The sequence below is a fragment of the Staurois parvus genome, unplaced genomic scaffold (genome assembly GCF_062004578.1).
Source record: "Staurois parvus isolate SC_StPar_1 unplaced genomic scaffold, SC_StPar_1.0 ptg000450l, whole genome shotgun sequence".
NCBI classification, from domain to species: domain Eukaryota; kingdom Metazoa; phylum Chordata; class Amphibia; order Anura; family Ranidae; genus Staurois; species Staurois parvus.
Window position 1 is genome coordinate 112,866 of NW_028318246.1, and position 19,613 is coordinate 132,478.

The 19,613-nt window shown below is 43.9% G+C and overlaps 14 non-coding genes across 14 annotated transcripts; all 14 read right to left on the reverse strand.

Annotated features, from left to right (window-relative positions):
- Positions 1 to 214: 214 nt before the first annotated feature.
- On the reverse strand, positions 215 to 286 carry TRNAA-UGC (transfer RNA alanine (anticodon UGC)). The gene has a single exon. It is a non-coding gene; the product is annotated as a tRNA-Ala (tRNA).
- Positions 287 to 1,606: 1,320 nt separating this feature from the next.
- TRNAA-UGC (transfer RNA alanine (anticodon UGC)) lies at positions 1,607 to 1,678 on the reverse strand. The gene has a single exon. It is a non-coding gene; the product is annotated as a tRNA-Ala (tRNA).
- A 674-nt stretch (positions 1,679 to 2,352) lies between these two features.
- Positions 2,353 to 2,424, reverse strand: TRNAA-UGC (transfer RNA alanine (anticodon UGC)). Its single transcript has one exon. It is a non-coding gene; the product is annotated as a tRNA-Ala (tRNA).
- A 2,179-nt stretch (positions 2,425 to 4,603) lies between these two features.
- Positions 4,604 to 4,675, reverse strand: TRNAA-UGC (transfer RNA alanine (anticodon UGC)). The gene has a single exon. It is a non-coding gene; the product is annotated as a tRNA-Ala (tRNA).
- Positions 4,676 to 5,349: 674 nt separating this feature from the next.
- Positions 5,350 to 5,421, reverse strand: TRNAA-CGC (transfer RNA alanine (anticodon CGC)). The gene has a single exon. It is a non-coding gene; the product is annotated as a tRNA-Ala (tRNA).
- A 770-nt stretch (positions 5,422 to 6,191) lies between these two features.
- Positions 6,192 to 6,263, reverse strand: TRNAA-UGC (transfer RNA alanine (anticodon UGC)). The gene has a single exon. It is a non-coding gene; the product is annotated as a tRNA-Ala (tRNA).
- A 1,336-nt stretch (positions 6,264 to 7,599) lies between these two features.
- TRNAA-UGC (transfer RNA alanine (anticodon UGC)) lies at positions 7,600 to 7,671 on the reverse strand. Its single transcript has one exon. It is a non-coding gene; the product is annotated as a tRNA-Ala (tRNA).
- A 675-nt stretch (positions 7,672 to 8,346) lies between these two features.
- TRNAA-CGC (transfer RNA alanine (anticodon CGC)) lies at positions 8,347 to 8,418 on the reverse strand. Its single transcript has one exon. It is a non-coding gene; the product is annotated as a tRNA-Ala (tRNA).
- Positions 8,419 to 9,188: 770 nt separating this feature from the next.
- TRNAA-UGC (transfer RNA alanine (anticodon UGC)) lies at positions 9,189 to 9,260 on the reverse strand. The gene has a single exon. It is a non-coding gene; the product is annotated as a tRNA-Ala (tRNA).
- Positions 9,261 to 10,598: 1,338 nt separating this feature from the next.
- On the reverse strand, positions 10,599 to 10,670 carry TRNAA-UGC (transfer RNA alanine (anticodon UGC)). Its single transcript has one exon. It is a non-coding gene; the product is annotated as a tRNA-Ala (tRNA).
- Positions 10,671 to 11,344: 674 nt separating this feature from the next.
- On the reverse strand, positions 11,345 to 11,416 carry TRNAA-CGC (transfer RNA alanine (anticodon CGC)). Its single transcript has one exon. It is a non-coding gene; the product is annotated as a tRNA-Ala (tRNA).
- A 5,699-nt stretch (positions 11,417 to 17,115) lies between these two features.
- TRNAA-UGC (transfer RNA alanine (anticodon UGC)) lies at positions 17,116 to 17,187 on the reverse strand. The gene has a single exon. It is a non-coding gene; the product is annotated as a tRNA-Ala (tRNA).
- A 1,334-nt stretch (positions 17,188 to 18,521) lies between these two features.
- TRNAA-UGC (transfer RNA alanine (anticodon UGC)) lies at positions 18,522 to 18,593 on the reverse strand. Its single transcript has one exon. It is a non-coding gene; the product is annotated as a tRNA-Ala (tRNA).
- A 674-nt stretch (positions 18,594 to 19,267) lies between these two features.
- Positions 19,268 to 19,339, reverse strand: TRNAA-CGC (transfer RNA alanine (anticodon CGC)). Its single transcript has one exon. It is a non-coding gene; the product is annotated as a tRNA-Ala (tRNA).
- Between the last annotated feature and the right edge of the window lie 274 nt (positions 19,340 to 19,613).

The window sequence follows — 19,613 nt, forward strand, 5'->3', positions numbered from 1 at the left end:
TAAGCCTGTTTATCATGATTTGTGTGTGTCGGTTAAGAGGCTCCCAGAGTCTCCAGATTGAAAAATGTTCCTCCATTGGGCTTTGCATATTTACTGTATAAAAGGGAAACGGCCTTCCATTTACCAATAAGTCTGTATTGCGAAAGAGCTCATTTGGGGAGCCGGGTGGGGCCTTCGCCCAGGGGACCATTCTGCCTCATCGTGAAGGATTGGTTGGAGATGCCGGGGATTGAACCCGGGGCCTCACACATGCAAAGCGTGCGCTCTACCACTGAGCTACATCCCCCTCTTGTGTAGAGGGTTCTGTGCCTTTATTTTTTCCACAAAACTCTACCCGATGTTGCAACCTTTAACTTTGCAGCAGTCCCTCACATCTGTGTTCCACTAGCAGTTCTCAGGGCCTCCATCACTTCCCAAAACCAAACAGAGCTTCCTTTTTTTTTCCAGGAAGGACTATCGGCCTTCAAGAGCCAAAAGAAACCCAGTTTCTTCTGATTTGTGTTTGTCAGTTAGCTGGCGACACATCGTCTCCCGGCTGCACGAGTGAGTTCTCTCTGTACCTGTGTCACATCTAATTACTGTGTGGCTCTCACCTGCATGAGCACTAGTCTGAGAGAGCCAGAGATTATGCGAAATGTGGTTTCTTCACAGGAAGTGTCAGTTTCCACACTACAGAGAGGGGTCATGCATTAACCCGTGCAAAGCCATGCCGAATGCCTCATGTTTCAGCACAAACAGAATCTGCTGAAACAGGAATGTGAAGATTTACTCTACTATAGACTGTGCGTACAGTTCAACAAATGACACTATCAAACTACATGATCAGTGCATCATTTTTGCAGGGAGGAAGGTTTACCGTGTTTACCGAATAACACCTCTTTTGTTGAGAAAAAAACAATTCCCTTTGGCGATCAGTGTACATTGCAAGGATTTGAACAAACTTTGTTGCAGAGTCCTACCTGTTTCTGCTCTGAAGAAATTGCTCTTTGTTAGATCATGTCTTGTGCAGGACTGATTCCTGAACGGGAGTGATTTTTTTATTTTTTTTTCTTCAGATCAGATGAAGCACTTGCGGGGCTATAATGGGGAGAGTGTCATGGCCTGCGTTCCCTTAGATGTGATTAACCCTTGAGGAGAATCTCAGGTGAGCTGACATTTTTGTTGCAGAGGATGACTAGAATCTGACTTGTATCTTAGTGCAGACATCTGGGAAAATCAGTGAGCCAATCACACAAGCAGTAAATGACATCTCTGAGGGCGTTCCCTATACCAACTTTGTACGCAACTCCTTCAGGTTGCCTTATTGCATTGAATTGTACAGAAAATGACAGTGCTGCAGTTTGAAATGGAAAGGTCCCTTTTTAATACGGCGTGTGTTGCAATTGTATATGCTATATTTTCTTATTTGCTTCCCATGAAAGTGGAGTCATCCTATAGGCTTCACATGTACAGTAGACAGCCAATGTCAACCGCAAGTCGAAATATGAAAGAAAAATCTTGATTGCTGCCACTAATTTTGCCCCGTCCAGAGAAGCACTCAGGAGGGTTTTGCACCTGGTCACAACCATCTCACCATGTGCCGACAAGGCCGGTTTAAATCAAAGGCTGGAGATGCCGGGGATTGAACCCGGGGCCTCACACATGCAAAGCGTGCGCTCTACCACTGAGCTACATCCCCCTTGCTAACCTAGCCTGTCTGCCTTTTTTTCCTCACAAAACAGTACATAGTGCGGCACCCTTGATCTCGGCACCAGGCCCTCCCACTAGCATTCCAAAGCAGTAGTTTGGGTTCTTTCACTTCCCAATTCCAACCACAGCTTGGTTTTTCTTTTCTTTTCAGGAGGAACTTGGACTTTGGAGAGACAGAAGAAACCCGGCTTATTCCTATTTGTGTTTGTCAGCTGGCTACCAGAAACTCATGGAAACAATGAAGACTGGCTATTTTTGCAAAAGGAAAAAGAGAAACACAAATTCCCTTTCCAACAGACCATAAAGAGACGCAGACACAATGGAGATTCAGATGGTTAAAATGTAGATTTTTGCATTTGACAGTGCAGGGAGAAGTTTTGTTGCCCATTTCCACTGTGAGGTAGCTGTTGGACAAATAGCTACAAAACACATGGTTTGCATGCACTTTTCATGGGAACAGCAAGGCGCCAACGTTAACAACAAGTCGAAATAGAGCGGTCAGAATGCTTCCTAGGGATTTCTTCCTTGCGGCTTGTTTCCTATTAATGCCACCATTTTTTACCAATCCAGACAAGTTCTCATCAGGGTCAAAGTCCATTGCGCTGATCATTAGGCAAAGCAGCATGTGCTGGAGGGTGACTTAACTCTGTTTGTGATAAAGAGTGGAGATGCCGGGGGTTGAGCCCGGGACCTCACACATGCAAAGCGTGCGCTCTACCACTGAGCTACATCCCCCATGCTCTGTAGTGGTGCTATGCTTGGTGTGATGCAAAAGTGCAAAATGAGACAAAGGTCAAAGTTAACAACCCCAGTCTGTCTTCTCCACTCCTACATGCTAATGGCTTAGGAGGGTGAGCCCAGAAATGTGTATGTAAGGGTTGTTGTGGCAAAATGTTTTTTAGTCATGTACCTGTGTAGCAGCATCTGAGTTGCGGCTGCTTCCCTTGGAGTATCATAAGTGCCACCCGGATATTTATACGAGCTTGGCCAAGGGATGCTTGTCCTTCCGCAATAGTCAGTTTACACAGTCTACGGGGGAATTTATCATAGTAGTAGTACATGTACAAAAGCAGCCAATATGTGGAAGTGCAGACTGCTATGGCATTGATTTCAGTATGTCATGAGTCATGACGATAAGGGAGTGACTGGAAAATGAAGTATGGAATCGACCAATTACTGCTTAGATTACTGAGTTTCAAGAAAGTGCTATTTTGAGGGCTCCTTCACACACCTTTCACCGTCCTCTGAAAAATTAGCTGTGGAGCACCTGTAACCTTTGGGAGACAGAAGTAAGCCTGTTTATCATGATTTGTGTGTGTCGGTTAAGAGGCTCCCAGAGTCTCCAGATTGAAAAATGTTCCTCCATTGGGCTTTGCATATTTACTGTATAAAAGGGAAACGGCCTTCCATTTACCATTAAGTCTGTATTGTGCAAAGAGCTCATTTGGGGAGCCGGGTGGGGGCTTCGCCCAGGGGACCATTCTGCCTCATTGTGAAGGATTGGTTGGGGATGTCGGGGATTGAACCCGGGGCCTCACACATGCAAAGCATGCGTTCTACCAATGAGCTACATCCCCCTCTTGTGTAGAGGGTTCTGTGCCTTTATTTTTTCAACAAAACTCTACCCGATGTTGCAACCTTTAACTTTGCAGCAGTCCCTCATATCTGTGTTCCACTAGCAGTTCTCAGGGCCTCCATCACTTCCCAAAACCAAACAGAGCTTCCTTTTTTTTCCAGGAAGGACTATCGGCCTTCAAGAGCCAAAAGAAACCCAGTTTCTTCTGATTTGTGTTTGTCAGTTAGCTGACGACACATCGTCTCCCGGCTGCACGAGTGAGTTCTCCCTGTACCTGTGTCACATCTAATTACTGTGTGGCTCTCACCTGCATGAGCACTAGTCTGAGAGAGCCAGAGATTATGTGAAATGTGGTTTCTTCACAGGAAGTGTCAGTTTCCACACTACAGAGAGGGGTCATGCATTAACCCGTGCAAAGCCATGCCGAATGCCTAATGATTCAGCACAAACAGAATCTGCTGAAACAGGAATGTGAAGATTTACTCTACTATAGACTGTGCGTACAGTTCAACAAATGACACTATCAAACTACATGATCAGTGCATCATTTTTGCAGGGAGGAAGGTTTACCGTGCCTTTAAAAGAATAACTCCTCTTTTGTTGAGAAAAAAACAATTCCCTTTGGCGATCAGTGTACATTGCAAGGATTTGAACAAACTTTGTTGCAGAGTCCTACCTGTTTCTGCTCTGAAGAAATTGCTCTTTGTTAGATCATGTCTTGTGCAGGACTGATTCCTGAACGGGAGTGATTTTTTTATTATTTTTTCTTCAGATCAGATGAAGCACTTGCGGGGCTATAATGGGGAGAGTGTCATGGCCTGCGTTCCCTTAGATGTGATTAACCCTTGAGGAGAATCTCAGGTGAGCTGACATTTTTGTTGCAGAGGATGACTAGAATCTGACTTGTATCTTAGTGGAGACATCTGGGAAAATCAGTGAGCCAATCACACAAGCAGTAAATGACATCTCTGAGGGCGTTCCCTATACCAACTTTGTACGCAACTCCTTCAGGTTGCCTTATTGCATTGAATTGTACAGAAAATGACAGTGCTGCAGTTTGAAATGGAAAGGTCCCTTTTTAATATGGCGTGTGTTGCAATTGTATATGCTATATTTTCTTATTTGCTTCCCATGAAAGTGGAGTCATCCTATAAGCTTCACATGTACAGTAGACAGCCAATGTCAACCGCAAGTCGAAATATGTGGTTAGTATGCTTCCAAGAAAAATCTTGATTGCTGCCACTTATTTTGCCCCGTCCAGAGAAGCACTCAGGAGGGTTTTGCACCTGGTCACAACCATCTCACCATGTGCCGACAAGGCCGGTTTAAATCAAAGGCTGGAGATGCCGGGGATTGAACCCGGGGCCTCACACATGCAAAGCGTGTGCTCTACCACTGAGCTACATCCCCCTTGCTAACCTAGCCTGTGTGCCTTTTTTTCCTCACAAAACAGTACATAGTGCGGCACCCTTGATCTCGGCACCAGGCCCTCCCACTAGCATTCCAAAGCAGTAGTTTGGGTTCTTTCACTTCCCAATTCCAACCACAGCTTGGTTTTTCTTTTCTTTTCAGGAGGAACTTGGACTTTGGAGAGACAGAAGAAACCCGGCTTATTCCTATTTGTGTTTGTCAGCTGGCTACCAGAAACTCATGGAAACAATGAAGACTGGCTGTTTTTGCAAAAGGAAAAAGAGAAACACAAATTCCCTTTCCAACAGACCATAAAGAGACGCAGACACAATGGAGATTCAGATGGTTAAAATGTAGATTTTTGCATTTGACAGTGCAGGGAGAAGTTTTGTTGCCCATTTCCACTGTGAGGTAGCTGTTGGACAAATAGCTACAAAACACATGGTTTGCATGCACTTTTCATGGGAACAGCAAGGTGCCAACGTTAACAACAAGTCGAAATAGAGCGGTCAGAATGCTTCCTAGGGAATTCTTCCTTGCGGCTTGTTTCCTATTAATGCCACCATTTTTTACCAATCCAGACAAGTTCTCATCAGGGTCAAAGTCCATTGCGCTGATCATTAGGCAAAGCAGCATGTGCTGGAGGGTGACTTAACTCTGTTTGAGATAAAGAGTGGAGATGCTGGGGGTTGAGCCCGGGACCTCACACATGCGAAGCGTGCGCTCTACCACTGAGCTACATCCCCCATGCTCTGTAGTGGTGCTATGCTTGGTGTGATGCAAAAGTGCAAAATGAGACAAAGGTCAAAGTTAACAACCCCAGTCTGTCTTCTCCACTCCTACATGCTAATGGCTTAGGAGGGTGAGCCCAGAAATGTGTATGTAAGGGTTGTTGTGGCAAAATGTTTTTTAGTCATGTACCTGTGTAGCAGAATCTGAGTTGCGGCTGCTTCCCTTGGAGTATCGTAAGTGCCACCCGGATATTTATACGAGCTTGGCCAAGGGATGCTTGTCCTTCCGCAATAGTCAGTTTACACAGTCTACGGGTGAATTTATCATAGTAGTAGTACATGTACAAAAGCAGCCAATATGTGGAAGTGCAGACTGCTATGGCATTGATTTCAGTATGTCATGAGTCATGACGATCAGGGAGTGACTGGAAAATGAAGTATGGAATCGACCAATTACTGCTTAGATTACTGAGTTTCAAGAGAGTGCTATTTTGAGGGCTCCTTCACACACCTTTCACCGTCCTCTGAAAAATTAGCTGTGGAGCACCTGTAACCTTTGGGAGACAGAAGTAAGCCTGTTTATCATGATTTGTGTGTGTCGGTTAAGAGGCTCCCAGAGTCTCCAGATTGAAAAATGTTCCTCCATTGGGCTTTGCATATTTACTGTATAAAAGGGAAACGGCCTTCCATTTACCATTAAGTCTGTATTGTGCAAAGAGCTCATTTGGGGAGCCGGGTGGGGGCTTCGCCCAGGGGACCATTCTGCCTCATCGTGAAGGATTGGTTGGAGATGCCGGGGATTAAACCCGGGGCCTCACACATGCAAAGCGTGCGCTCTACCACTGAGCTACATCCCCCTCTTGTGTAGAGGGTTCTGTGCCTTTATTTTTTCCACAAAACTCTACCCGATGTTGCAACCTTTAACTTTGCAGCAGTCCCTCACATCTGTGTTCCACTAGCAGTTCTCAGGGCCTCCATCACTTCCCAAAACCAAACAGAGCTTCCTTTTTTTTCCAGGAAGGACTATCGGCCTTCAAGAGCCAAAAGAAACCCAGTTTCTTCTGATTTGTGTTTGTCAGTTAGCTGACGACACATCGTCTCCCGGCTGCACGAGTGAGTTCTCCCTGTACCTGTGTCACATCTAATTACTGTGTGGCTCTCACCTGCATGAGCACTAGTCTGAGAGAGCCAGAGATTATGCGAAATGTGGTTTCTTCACAGGAAGTGTCAGTTTCCACACTACAGAGAGGGGTCATGCATTAACCCGTGCAAAGCCATGCCGAATGCCTAATGATTCAGCACAAACAGAATCTGCTGAAACAGGAATGTGAAGATTTACTCTACTATAGACTGTGCGTACAGTTCAACAAATGACACTATCAAACTACATGATCAGTGCATCATTTTTGCAGGGAGGAAGGTTTACCGTGCCTTTAAAAGAATAACTCCTCTTTTGTTGAGAAAAAAACAATTCCCTTTGGCGATCAGTGTACATTGCAAGGATTTGAACAAACTTTGTTGCAGAGTCCTACCTGTTTCTGCTCTGAAGAAATTGCTCTTTGTTAGATCATGTCTTGTGCAGGACTGATTCCTGAACGGGAGTGATTTTTTTTTTTTTTTTTCTTCAGATCAGATGAAGCACTTGCGGAGCTATAATGGGGAGAGTGTCATGGCCTGCGTTCCCTTAGATGTGATTAACCCTTGAGGAGAATCTCAGGTGAGCTGACATTTTTGTTGCAGAGGATGACTAGAATCTGACTTGTATCTTAGTGCAGACATCTGGGAAAATCAGTGAGCCAATCACACAAGCAGTAAATGACATCTCTGAAGGCGTTCCCTATACCAACTTTGTACGCAACTCCTTTAGGTTGCCTTATTGCATTGAATTGTACAGAAAATGACAGTGCTGCAGTTTGAAATGGAAAGGTCCCTTTTTAATACGGCGTGTGTTGCAATTGTATATGCTATATTTTCTTATTTGCTTCCCATGAAAGTGGAGTCATCCTATAAGCTTCACATGTACAGTAGACAGCCAATGTCAACCGCAAGTCGAAATATGTGGTTAGTATGCTTCCAAGAAAAGTCTTGATTGCTGCCACTAATTTTGCCCCGTCCAGAGAAGCACTCAGCAGGGTTTTGCACCTGGTCACAACCATCTCACCATGTGCCGACAAGGCCGTTTAAAGCAAAGGCTGGAGATGCCGGGGATTGAACCCGGGGCCTCACACATGCAAAGCGTGTGCTCTACCACTGAGCTACATCCCCCTTGCTAACCTAGACTGTGTGCCTTTTTTTCCTCACAAAACAGTACATAGTGCGGCACCCTTGATCTCGGCACCAGGCCCTCCCACTAGCATTCCAAAGCAGTAGTTTGGGTTCCTTCACTTCCCAATTCCAACCACAGCTTGGTTTTTTCTTTTCTTTTCAGGAGGCACTTGGACTTTGGAGAGACAGAAGAAACCCGGCTTATTCCTATTTGTGTTTGTCAGCTGGCTACCAGAAACTCATGGAAACAATGAAGACTGGCTGTTTTTGCAAAAGGAAAAAGAGAAACACAAATTCCCTTTCCAACAGACCATAAAGAGACGCAGACACAATGGAGATTCAGATGGTTAAAATGTAGATTTTTGCATTTGACAGTGCATGGAGAAGTTTTGTTGCCCATTTCCACTGTGAGGTAGCTGTTGGACAAATAGCTACAAAACACATGGTTTGCATGCACTTTTCATGGGAACAGCAAGGCGCCAACGTTAACAACAAGTGGAAACAGAGCGGTCAGAATGCTTTCTAGGGAATTCTTCCTTGCGGCTTGTTTCCTATTAATTCCACCATTTTTTACCAATCCAGACAAGTTCTCATCAGGGTCAAAGTCCATTGCGCTGATCATTAGGCAAAGCAGCATGTGCTGGAGGGTGACTTAACTCTGTTTGAGATAAAGAGTGGAGATGCCGGGGGTTGAGCCCGGGACCTCACACATGCGAAGCGTGCGCTCTACCACTGAGCTACATCCCCCATGCTCTGTAGTGGTGCTATGCTTGGTGTGATGCAAAAGTGCAAAATGAGACAAAGGTCAAAGTTAACAACCCCAGTCTGTCTTCTCCACTCCTACATGCTAATGGCTTAGGAGGGTGAGCCCAGAAATGTGTATGTAAGGGTTGTTGTGGCAAAATGTTTTTTAGTCATGTACCTGTGTAGCAGCATCTGAGTTGCGGCTGCTTCCCTTGGAGTATCATAAGTGCCACCCGGATATTTATACGAGCTTGGCCAAGGGATGCTTGTCCTTCCGCAATAGTCAGTTTACACAGTCTACGGGGGAATTTATCATAGTAGTAGTACATGTACAAAAGCAGCCAATATGTGGAAGTGCAGACTGCTATGGCATTGATTTCAGTATGTCATGAGTCATGACGATCAGGGAGTGACTGGAAAATGAAGTATGGAATCGACCAATTACTGCTTAGATTACTGAGTTTCAAGAAAGTGCTATTTTGAGGGCTCCTTCACACACCTTTCACCGTCCTCTGAAAAATTAGCTGTGGAGCACCTGTAACCTTTGGGAGACAGAAGTAAGCCTGTTTATCATGATTTGTGTGTATCGGTTAAGAGGCTCCCAGAGTCTCCAGATTGAAAAATGTTCCTCCATTGGGCTTTGCATATTTACTGTATAAAAGGGAAACGGCCTTCCATTTACCATTAAGTCTGTATTGCGCAAAGAGCTCATTTGGGGAGCCGGGTGGGGGCTTCGTCCAGGGGACCATTCTGCCTCATCGTGAAGGATTGGTTGGAGATGCCGGGGATTGAACCCGGGGCCTCACACATGCAAAGCATGCTCTCTACCACTGAGCTACATCCCCCTCTTGTGTAGAGGGTTCTGTGCCTTTATTTTTTCCACAAAACTCTACCCGATGTTGCAACCTTTAACTTTGCAGCAGTCCCTCACATCTGTGTTCCACTAGCAGTTCTCAGGGCCTCCATCACTTCCCAAAACCAAACAGAGATTCCTTTTTTTTTCCAGGAAGGACTATCGGCCTTCAAGAGCCAAAAGAAACCCAGTTTCTTCTGATTTGTGTTTGTCAGTTAGCTGACGACACATCGTCTCCCGCCTGCACGAGTGTGTTCTCCCTGTACCTGTGTCACATCTAATTACTGTGTGGCTCTCACCTGCATGAGCACTAGTCTGAGAGAGCCAGAGATTATGTGAAATGTGGTTTCTTCACAGGAAGTGTCAGTTTCCACACTACAGAGAGGGGTCATGCATTAACCCGTGCAAAGCCATGCCGAATGCCTAATGATTCAGCACAAACAGAATCTGCTGAAACAGGAATGTGAAGATTTACTCTACTATAGACTGTGCGTACAGTTCAACAAATGACACTATCAAACTACATGATCAGTGCATCATTTTTGCAGGGAGGAAGGTTTACCGTGCCTTTAAAAGAATAACTCCTCTTTTGTTGAGAAAAAAACAATTCCCTTTGGCGATCAGTGTACATTGCAAGGATTTGAACAAACTTTGTTGCAGAGTCCTACCTGTTTCTGCTCTGAAGAAATTGCTCTTTGTTAGATCATGTCTTGTGCAGGACTGATTCCTGAACGGGAGTGATTTTTTTATTATTTTTTCTTCAAATCAGATGAAGCACTTGCGGGGCTATAATGGGGAGAGTGTCATGGCCTGCGTTCCCTTAGATGTGATTAACCCTTGAGGAGAATCTCAGGTGAGCTGACATTTTTGTTGCAGAGGATGACTAGAATCTGACTTGTATCTTAGTGGAGACATCTGGGAAAATCAGTGAGCCAATCACACAAGCAGTAAATGACATCTCTGAGGGCGTTCCCGATACCAACTTTGTACGCAACTCCTTCAGGTTGCCTTATTGCATTGAATTGTACAGAAAATGACAGTGCTGCAGTTTGAAATGGAAAGGTCCCTTTTTAATACGGCGTGTGTTGCAATTGTATATGCTATATTTTCTTATTTGCTTCCCATGAAAGTGGAGTCATCCTATAAGCTTCACATGTACAGTAGACAGCCAATGTCAACCGCAAGTCGAAATATGTGGTTAGTATGCTATCAAGAAAAATCTTGATTGCTGCCACTTATTTTGCCCCATCCAGAGAAGCACTCAGGAGGGTTTTGCACCTGGTCACAACCATCTCACCATGTGCCGACAAGGCCGGTTTAAATCAAAGGCTGGAGATGCCGGGGATTGAACCCGGGGCCTCACACATGCAAAGCGTGTGCTCTACCACTGAGCTACATCCCCCTTGCTAACCTAGCCTGTGTGCCTTTTTTTCCTCACAAAACAGTACATAGTGCGGCACCCTTGATCTCGGCACCAGGCCCTCCCACTAGCATTCCAAAGCAGTAGTTTGGGTTCTTTCACTTCCCAATTCCAACCACAGCTTGGTTTTTCTTTTCTTTTCAGGAGGAACTTGGACTTTGGAGAGACAGAAGAAACCCGGCTTATTCCTATTTGTGTTTGTCAGCTGGCTACCAGAAACTCATGGAAACAATGAAGACTGGCTGTTTTTGCAAAAGGAAAAAGAGAAACACAAATTCCCTTTCCAACAGACCATAAAGAGACGCAGACACAATGGAGATTCAGATGGTTAAAATGTAGATTTTTGCATTTGACAGTGCAGGGAGAAGTTTTGTTGCCCATTTCCACTGTGAGGTAGCTGTTGGACAAATAGCTACAAAACACATGGTTTGCATGCACTTTTCATGGGAACAGCAAGGTGCCAACGTTAACAACAAGTCGAAATAGAGCGGTCAGAATGCTTCCTAGGGAATTCTTCCTTGCGGCTTGTTTCCTATTAATGCCACCATTTTTTACCAATCCAGACAAGTTCTCATCAGGGTCAAAGTCCATTGCGCTGATCATTAGGCAAAGCAGCATGTGCTGGAGGGTGACTTAACTCTGTTTGAGATAAAGAGTGGAGATGCCGGGGGTTGAGCCCGGGACCTCACACATGCGAAGCGTGCGCTCTACCACTGAGCTACATCCCCCATGCTCTGTAGTGGCGCTATGCTTGGTGTGATGCAAAAGTGCAAAATGAGACAAAGGTCAAAGTTAACAACCCCAGTCTGTCTTCTCCACTCCTACATGCTAATGGCTTAGGAGGGTGAGCCCAGAAATGTGTATGTAAGGGTTGTTGTGGCAAAATGTTTTTTAGTCATGTACCTGTGTAGCAGCATCTGAGTTGCGGCTGCTTCCCTTGGAGTATCATAAGTGCCACCCGGATATTTATACGAGCTTGGCCAAGGGATGCTTGTCCTTCCGCAATAGTCAGTTTACACAGTCTACGGGGGAATTTATCATAGTAGTAGTACATGTACAAAAGCAGCCAATATGTGGAAGTGCAGACTGCTATGGCATTGATTTCAGTATGTCATGAGTCATGACGATCAGGGAGTGACTGGAAAATGAAGTATGGAATCGACCAATTACTGCTTAGATTACTGATAGAGATGAGCGAATTTCTCAAAAATTCGATTCGGCTGATTCGGCGAATTCCAGTGTGAAATTCGATTCGATGCGAATTTCTTCGCTACGAAGATGACTTATAAAAAGGGTTTCTAGGCTTCAGAGAGACTTTAAATTAGTGCAGAACACTGTACCTTTAATTTAAATGCCCTTGGAGATGAGGAAAGAGAAGGAGAAGGAGAAGGATGAGAAGAAGGAGAAGGATGAGAAGAAGGAGAAGGAGAAGGATGAGAAGAAGGAGAAGGAGAAGGATGAGAAGAAGGAGAAGGAGAAGGATGAGAAGAAGGAGAAGGAGAAGGATGAGGAGAAGGAGAAGGATGAGAAGAAGGAGAAGGATGAGAAGAAGGAGAAGGATGAGAATAAGGAGAAGGATGAGAAGAAGGAGAAGGAGAAGGATGAGAAGATGGAGAAGGAGAAGGATGAGAAGAAGGAGAAGGATGAGAAGAAGGAGAAGGAGAAGGATGAGAAGAAGGAGAAGGATGAGGAGAAGGAGAAGGATGAGGAGAAGGAGAAGGATGAGAAGAAGGAGAAGGATGAGAAGAAGGAGAAGGATGAGAAGAAGGAGAAGGAGAAGGATGAGAAGAAGGAGAAGGATGAGAAGAAGGAGAAGGAGAAGCAGAAGGAGAAGGATGAGAAGAAGGAAAAGGAGAAGGATGAGAAGATGGAGAAGGAGAAGGATGAGAAGAAGGAGAAGGAGAAGGATGAGAAGAAGGAGAAGGATGAGAAGATGGAGAAGGAGAAGGATGAAAAGAAGGAGAAGGAGAAGGATGAGAAGAAGGAGAAGGAGAAGGATGAGAAGAAGGAGAAGGAGAAGGATGAGAAGAAGGAGAAGGAGAAGAATGAGAAGAAGGAGAAGGATGAGAAGAAGGAGAAGGATGAGAAGAAGGATGAGAAGAAGGATGAGAAGAAGGAGAAGGATGAGAAGAAGGACAGTTCTGTGACAGTTTCTGTCTATTTCTGACAGTTCTGGGACATTCACTCCATACAGCTGTTTCAACCGCTGTATGGAGGGAATGTCATGGAACTGTCAGAAATAGACTATTAATGACAGTTCTGGGACTGTCCTTCCATGCAGCGGTTGAAACATTGTATGTATTTGTTTCCATAAATGGATCCATTTATGGAAACAAATAGATACAATGTTTCAACCGCTGTATGGAAGGACAGTCCCAGAACTGTCATTAATAGTCTATTTCTGACAGTTCTATGACATTCCCTCCATACAGCGGTTGAAACAGCTGTATGGAGTGAATGTCCCAGAACTGTCAGAAATAGACTATTTATGACAGTTCTGGGACTGTCCTTCCATACAGCGGTTGAAACATTGTATCTATTTTTTTCCATAAATGACATTCTGCAAATACACTTAGAGGAGCGCTGCAGATACACTTTTTGCCGGCTTGGAATTAATCTTATTTTCATCCTACTTCTTCTTCTTCATCCTCATCCTCATAAGAAGAAAAAGAAGAAGTAGGATGAAAATAAGAATAATTCCAAGCCGGCAAAAAGTGTATCTGCAGCGCTCCTCTAAGTGTATCTGCAGAATGTCATTTATGGAAAAAAATAGATACAATGTTTCAACCGCTGTATGGAGTGAATGTCCCAGAACTGTCATAAATAGTCTATTTCTGACAGTTCTGGGACATTCACTCCATACAGCTGTTTCAACCGCTGTATGGAGGGAATGTCATAGAACTGTCAGAAATAGACTATTAATGACAGTTCTGGGACTGTCCTTCCATACAGCGGTTGAAACATTGTATCTATTTGTTTCCATAAATGGATCCATTTATGGAAACAAATAGATACAATGTTTCAACCGCTCTATGGAAGGACAGTCCCAGAACTGTCATTAATAGTCTATTTCTGACAGTTCTATGACATTCCCTCCATACAGCGGTTGAAACAGCTGTATGGAGTGAATGTCCCAGAACTGTCAGAAATAGACTATTTCTGACAGTTCTGGGACTGTCCTTCCATACAGCGGTTGAAACATTGTATGTATTTGTTTCCATAAATGGATCCATTTATGGAAACAAATGCATACAATGTTTCAACCGCTGTATGGAAGGACAGTCCCAGAACTGTCATTAATAGTCTATTTCTGACAGTTCCATGACATTCCCTCCATACAGCGGTTGAAACAGCTGTATGGAGTGATTGTCCCAGAACTGTCATAAATAGTCTATTTCTGACAGTTCTGGGACATTCACTCCATACAGCTGTTTCAACCGCTGTCTGGAGGGAATGTCATGGAACTGTCAGAAATAGACTATTAATGACAGTTCTGGGACTGTCCTTCCATACAGCGGTTGAAACATTGTATGTATTTGTTTCCATAAATGGATCCATTTATGGAAACAAATACATACAATGTTTCAACCGCTGTATGGAAGGACAGTCCCAGAACTGTCATTAATAGTCTATTTCTGACAGTTCCATGACATTCCCTCCATACAGCGGTTGAAACAGCTGTATGGAGTGAATGTCCCAGAACTGTCAGAAATAGACTATTTATGACAGTTCTGGGACTGTCCTTCCATAGAGCGGTTGAAACATTGTATCTATTTTTTTCCATAAATGACATTCTGCAAATACACTTAGAGGAGCGCTGCAGATACACTTTTTGCCGGCTTGGAATTAATCTTATTTTCATCCTACTTCTTCTTCTTCATCCTCATCCTCATAAGAAGAAAAAGAAGAAGTAGGATGAAAATAAGAATAATTCCAAGCCGGCAAAAAGTGTATCTGCAGCGCTCCTCTAAGTGTATCTGCAGAATGTCATTTATGGAAAAAAATAGATACAATGTTTCAACCGCTGTATGGAGTGAATGTCCCAGAACTGTCATAAATAGTCTATTTCTGACAGTTCTGGGACATTCACTCCATACAGCTGTTTCAACCGCTGTATGGAGGGAATGTCATAGAACTGTCAGAAATAGACTATTTATGACAGTTCTGGGACTGTCCTTCCATACAGCGGTTGAAACATTGTATGTATTTGTTTCCATAAATGGATCCATTTATGGAAACAAATACATACAATGTTTCAACCGCTGTATGGAAGGACAGTCCCAGAACTGTCATTAATAGTCTATTTCTGACAGTTCCATGACATTCCCTCCATACAGCGGTTGAAACAGCTGTATGGAGTGATTGTCCCAGAACTGTCAGAAATAGTCTATTTCTGACAGTTCTGGGACATTCACTCCATACAGCTGTTTCAACCGCTGTATGGAGGGAATGTCATGGAACTGTCAGAAATAGACTATTAATGACAGTTCTGGGACTGTCCTTCCATACAGCGGTTGAAACATTGTATGTATTTGTTTCCATAAATGGATCCATTTATGGAAACAAATACATACAATGTTTCAACCGCTGTATGGAAGGACAGTCCCAGAACTGTCATTAATAGTCTATTTCTGACAGTTCTATGACATTCCCTCCATACAGCGGTTGAAACAGCTGTATGGAGGTAATGTCCCAGAACTGTCAGAAATAGACTATTTCTGACAGTTCTGGGACATTCCCTCCATACAGCGGTTTCCGGCAAAAAGTGTATGTGCAGAGTTCCTCTATTCTGCAGATACACTTAGAGGAGCTCTGCAGATACACTTAGAGGAGCTCTGCACATACACTTTTTGCCGGCTTGGAATTATTCTTATTTTCATCCTACTTCTTCTTCTTCTTCTTCTTCATCCTCATCCTCATCCTCTTCTTCTTCTTCTGAGGATGAGGATGAGGATGAAGAAGAAGAAGAAGAAGAAGAAGTAGGATGAAAATAAGATTAATTCCAAGCCGGCAAAAAGTGTATGTGCAGAGCTCCTCTAAGTGTATCTGCAGAATAGAGGAACTCTGCACATACACTTTTTGCCGGCTTGCAATTATTCTTATTTTCATCCTACTTCTTCTTCTTCTTCTTCTTCTTCTTCATCCTCTTCTTCTTCTTCTGAGGATGAGGATAAAGAAGAAGAAGAAGAAGAAGAAGTAGGATGAAAATAAGATTAATTCCAAACAGGCAAAAAGTGTATGTGCAGAGCTCCTCTAAGTGTATCTGCAGAATAGAGGAACTCTGCACATACACTTTTTGCCGGCTTGGAATTATTCTTATTTTCATCCTACTGCTTCTTCTTCTTCTTCATCCTCATCCTCATCCTCAGAAGATGAGGATGAGGATGAAGAAGAAGAAGAAGAAGAAGTAGGATGAAAAGAAGAATAATTCCAAGCCGGCAAAAAGTGTATGTGCAGAGTTCCTCTATTTCTGACAGTTCTCTCACAGCTTCTTCACATGTACAGCGGTTGAAACATCTGTATCCTAAATGGAAACTAATAGATACAAATTGTATCTATTAGTTTCCATTTAGGATACAGATGTTTCAACCGCTGTACATGTGAAGAAGCTGTGAGAGAACTGTCAGAAATAGAGGAACTCTGCACATACACTTTTTGCCGGCTTGGAATTATTCTTCTTTTCATCCTACTTCTTCTTCTTCTTCTTCATCCTCATCCTCATCCTCTTCTTCTGAGGATGAAGATGAAGAAGAAGAAGAAGTAGGATGAAAAGAAGAATAATTCCAAGCCGGCAAAAAGTGTATGTGCAGAGTTCCTCTATTTCTGACAGTTCTCTCACAGCTTCTTCACATGAACAGTGGTTGAAACATCTGTATCCTAAATGTAAACTAATAGATACAATGTTTCAACCGCTAAACATGTGTTCCTTCTGTCAGAGAACTGTCAGAAATAGCGGAGCTCACTGCAGGGACACTTTTGCCGGCTGATCGGGAAATGTTCGATTCGCGCACCCGAAGTAGGCAAAATTTCGGTTTCGCCGCGAATCGAATATTTCCTGAAATTCGACTCGAATTCCGGTTCGCCTGGTTCGATTCGCTCATCTCTAATTACTGAGTTTCAAGAGAGTGCTATTTTGAGGGCTCCTTCACACACCTTTCACCGTCCTCTGAAAAATTAGCTGTGGAGCACCTGTAACCTTTGGGAGACAGAAGTAAGCCTGTTTATCATGATTTGTGTGTGTCGGTTAAGAGGCTCCCAGAGTCTCCAGATTGAAAAATGTTCCTCCATTGGGCTTTGCATATTTACTGTATAAAAGGGAAATGGCCTTCCATTTACCATTAAGTCTGTATTGTGCAAAGAGCTCATTTGGGGAGCCGGGTGGGGGATTCGCCCAGGGGACCATTCTGCCTCATCGTGAAGGATTGGTTGGAGATGCCGGGGATTGAACCCGGGGCCTCACACATGCAAAGCGTGCGTTCTACCACTGAGCTACATCCCCCTCTTGTGTAGAGGGTTCTGTGCCTTTATTTTTTCCACAAAACTCTACCCGATGTTGCAACCTTTAACTTTGCAGCAGTCCCTCACATCTGTGTTCCACTAGCAGTTCACAGGGCCTCCATCACCTCCCAAAACCAAACAGAGCTTCCTTTTTTTTCCAGGAAGGACTATCGGCCTTCAAGAGCCAAAAGAAACCCAGTTTCTTCTGATTTGTGTTTGTCAGTTAGCTGACGACACATCGTCTCCCGGCTGCACGAGTGAGTTCTCTCTGTACCTGTGTCACATCTAATTACTGTGTGGCTCTCACCTGCATGAGCACTAGTCTGAGAGAGCCAGAGATTATGCGAAATGTGGTTTCTTCACAGGAAGTGTCAGTTTCCACACTACAGAGAGGGGTCATGCATTAACCCGTGCAAAGCCATGCCGAATACATCATGTTTCAGCACAAACAGAATCTGCTGAAACAGGAATGTGAAGATTTACTCTACTATAGACTGTGCGTTAGTTCAACAAATGACACTATCAAACTACATGATCAGTGCATCATTTTTGCAGGGAGGAAGGTTTACCGTGCCTTTAAAAGAATAACTCCTCGTTTGTTGAGAAAAAAACAATTCCTTTTGGCGATCAGTGTACATTGCAAGGATTTGAAAAAACTTTGTTGCAGAGTCCTACCTGTTTCTGCTCTGAAGAAATTGCTCTTTGTTAGATCATGTCTTGTGCAGGACTGATTCCTGAACGGGAGTGATTTTTTTTTTTTTTTTCTTCAGATCAGATGAAGCACTTGCGGGGCTATAATGGGGAGAGTGTCATGGCCTGCGTTCCCTTAGATGTGATTAACCCTTGAGGAGAATCTCAGGTGAGCTGACATTTTTGTTGCAGAGGATGACTAGAATCTGACTTGTATCTTAGTGCAGACATCTGGGAAAATCAGTGAGCCAATCACACAAGCAGTAAATGACATCTCTGAGGGCGTTCCCTATACCAACTTTGTACGCAACTCCTTCAGGTTGCCTTATTGCATTGAATTGTACAGAAAATGACAGTGCTGCAGTTTGAAATGGAAAGGTCCCTTTTTAATACGGCGTGTGTTGCAATTGTATATGCTATATTTTCTTATTTGCTTCCCATGAAAGTGGAGTCATCCTATAAGCTTCACATGTACAGTAGACAGCCAATGTCAACCGCAAGTCGAAATATGTGGTTAGTATGCTTCCAAGAAAAATCTTGATTGCTGCCACTAATTTTGCCCTGTCTAGAGAAGCACTCAGCAGGGTTTTGCACCTGGTCACAACCATCTCACCATGTGCCGACAAGGCCGTTTAAAGCAAAGACTGGAGATGCCGGGGATTGAACCCGGGGCCTCACACATGCAAAGCGTGCGCTCTACCACTGAGCTACATTCCCCTTGCTAACCTAGACTGTGTGCCTTTTTTTCCTCACAAAACAGTACATAGTGCGGCACCCTTGATCTTGGCACCAGGCCCTCCCACTAGCATTCCAAAGCAGTAGTTTGGGTTCCTTCACTTCCCAATTCCAACCACAGCTTGGTTTTTTTTTTCTTTTCAGGAGGAACTTGGACTTTGGAGAGACAGAAGAAACCCGGCTTATTCCTATTTGTGTTTGTCAGCTGGCTACCAGAAACTCATGGAAACAATGAAGACTGGCTGTTTTTGCAAAATGAAAAAGAGAAACACAAATTCCCTTTCCAACAGACCATAAAGAGACGCAGACACAATGGAGATTCAGATGGTTAAAATGTAGATTTTTGCATTTGACAGTGCAGGGAGTAGTTTGGTTGCCCATTTCCACTGTGAGGTAGCTGTTGGACAAATAGCTACAAAACACATGGTTTGCATGCACTTTTCATGGGAACAGCAAGGCGCCAACGTTAACAACAAGTCGAAATAGAGCGGTCAGAATGCTTTCTAGGGAATTCTTCCTTGCGGCTTGTTTCCTATTAATGCCACCATTTTTTACCAATCCAGACAAGTTCTCATCAGGGTCAAAGTCCATTGCGCTGATCATTAGGCAAAGCAGCATGTGCTGGAGGGTGACTTAACTCTGTTTGAGATAAAGAGTGGAGATGCCGGGGGTTGAACCCGGGACCTCACACATGCGAAGAGTGCGCTCTACCACTGAGCTACATCCCCCTTGCTAACCTAGACTGTGTGCCTTTTTTTCCTCACAAAACAGTACATAGTGCGGCACCCTTGATCTTGGCACCAGGCCCTCCCACTAGCATTCCAAAGCAGTAGTTTGGGTTCCTTCACTTCCCAATTCCAACCACAGCTTGGTTTTTTTTTTCTTTTCAGGAGGAACTTGGACTTTGGAGAGACAGAAGAAACCTGGCTTATTCCTATTTGTGTTTGTCAGCTGGCTACCAGAAACTCATGGAAACAATGAAGACTGGCTGTTTTTGCAAAA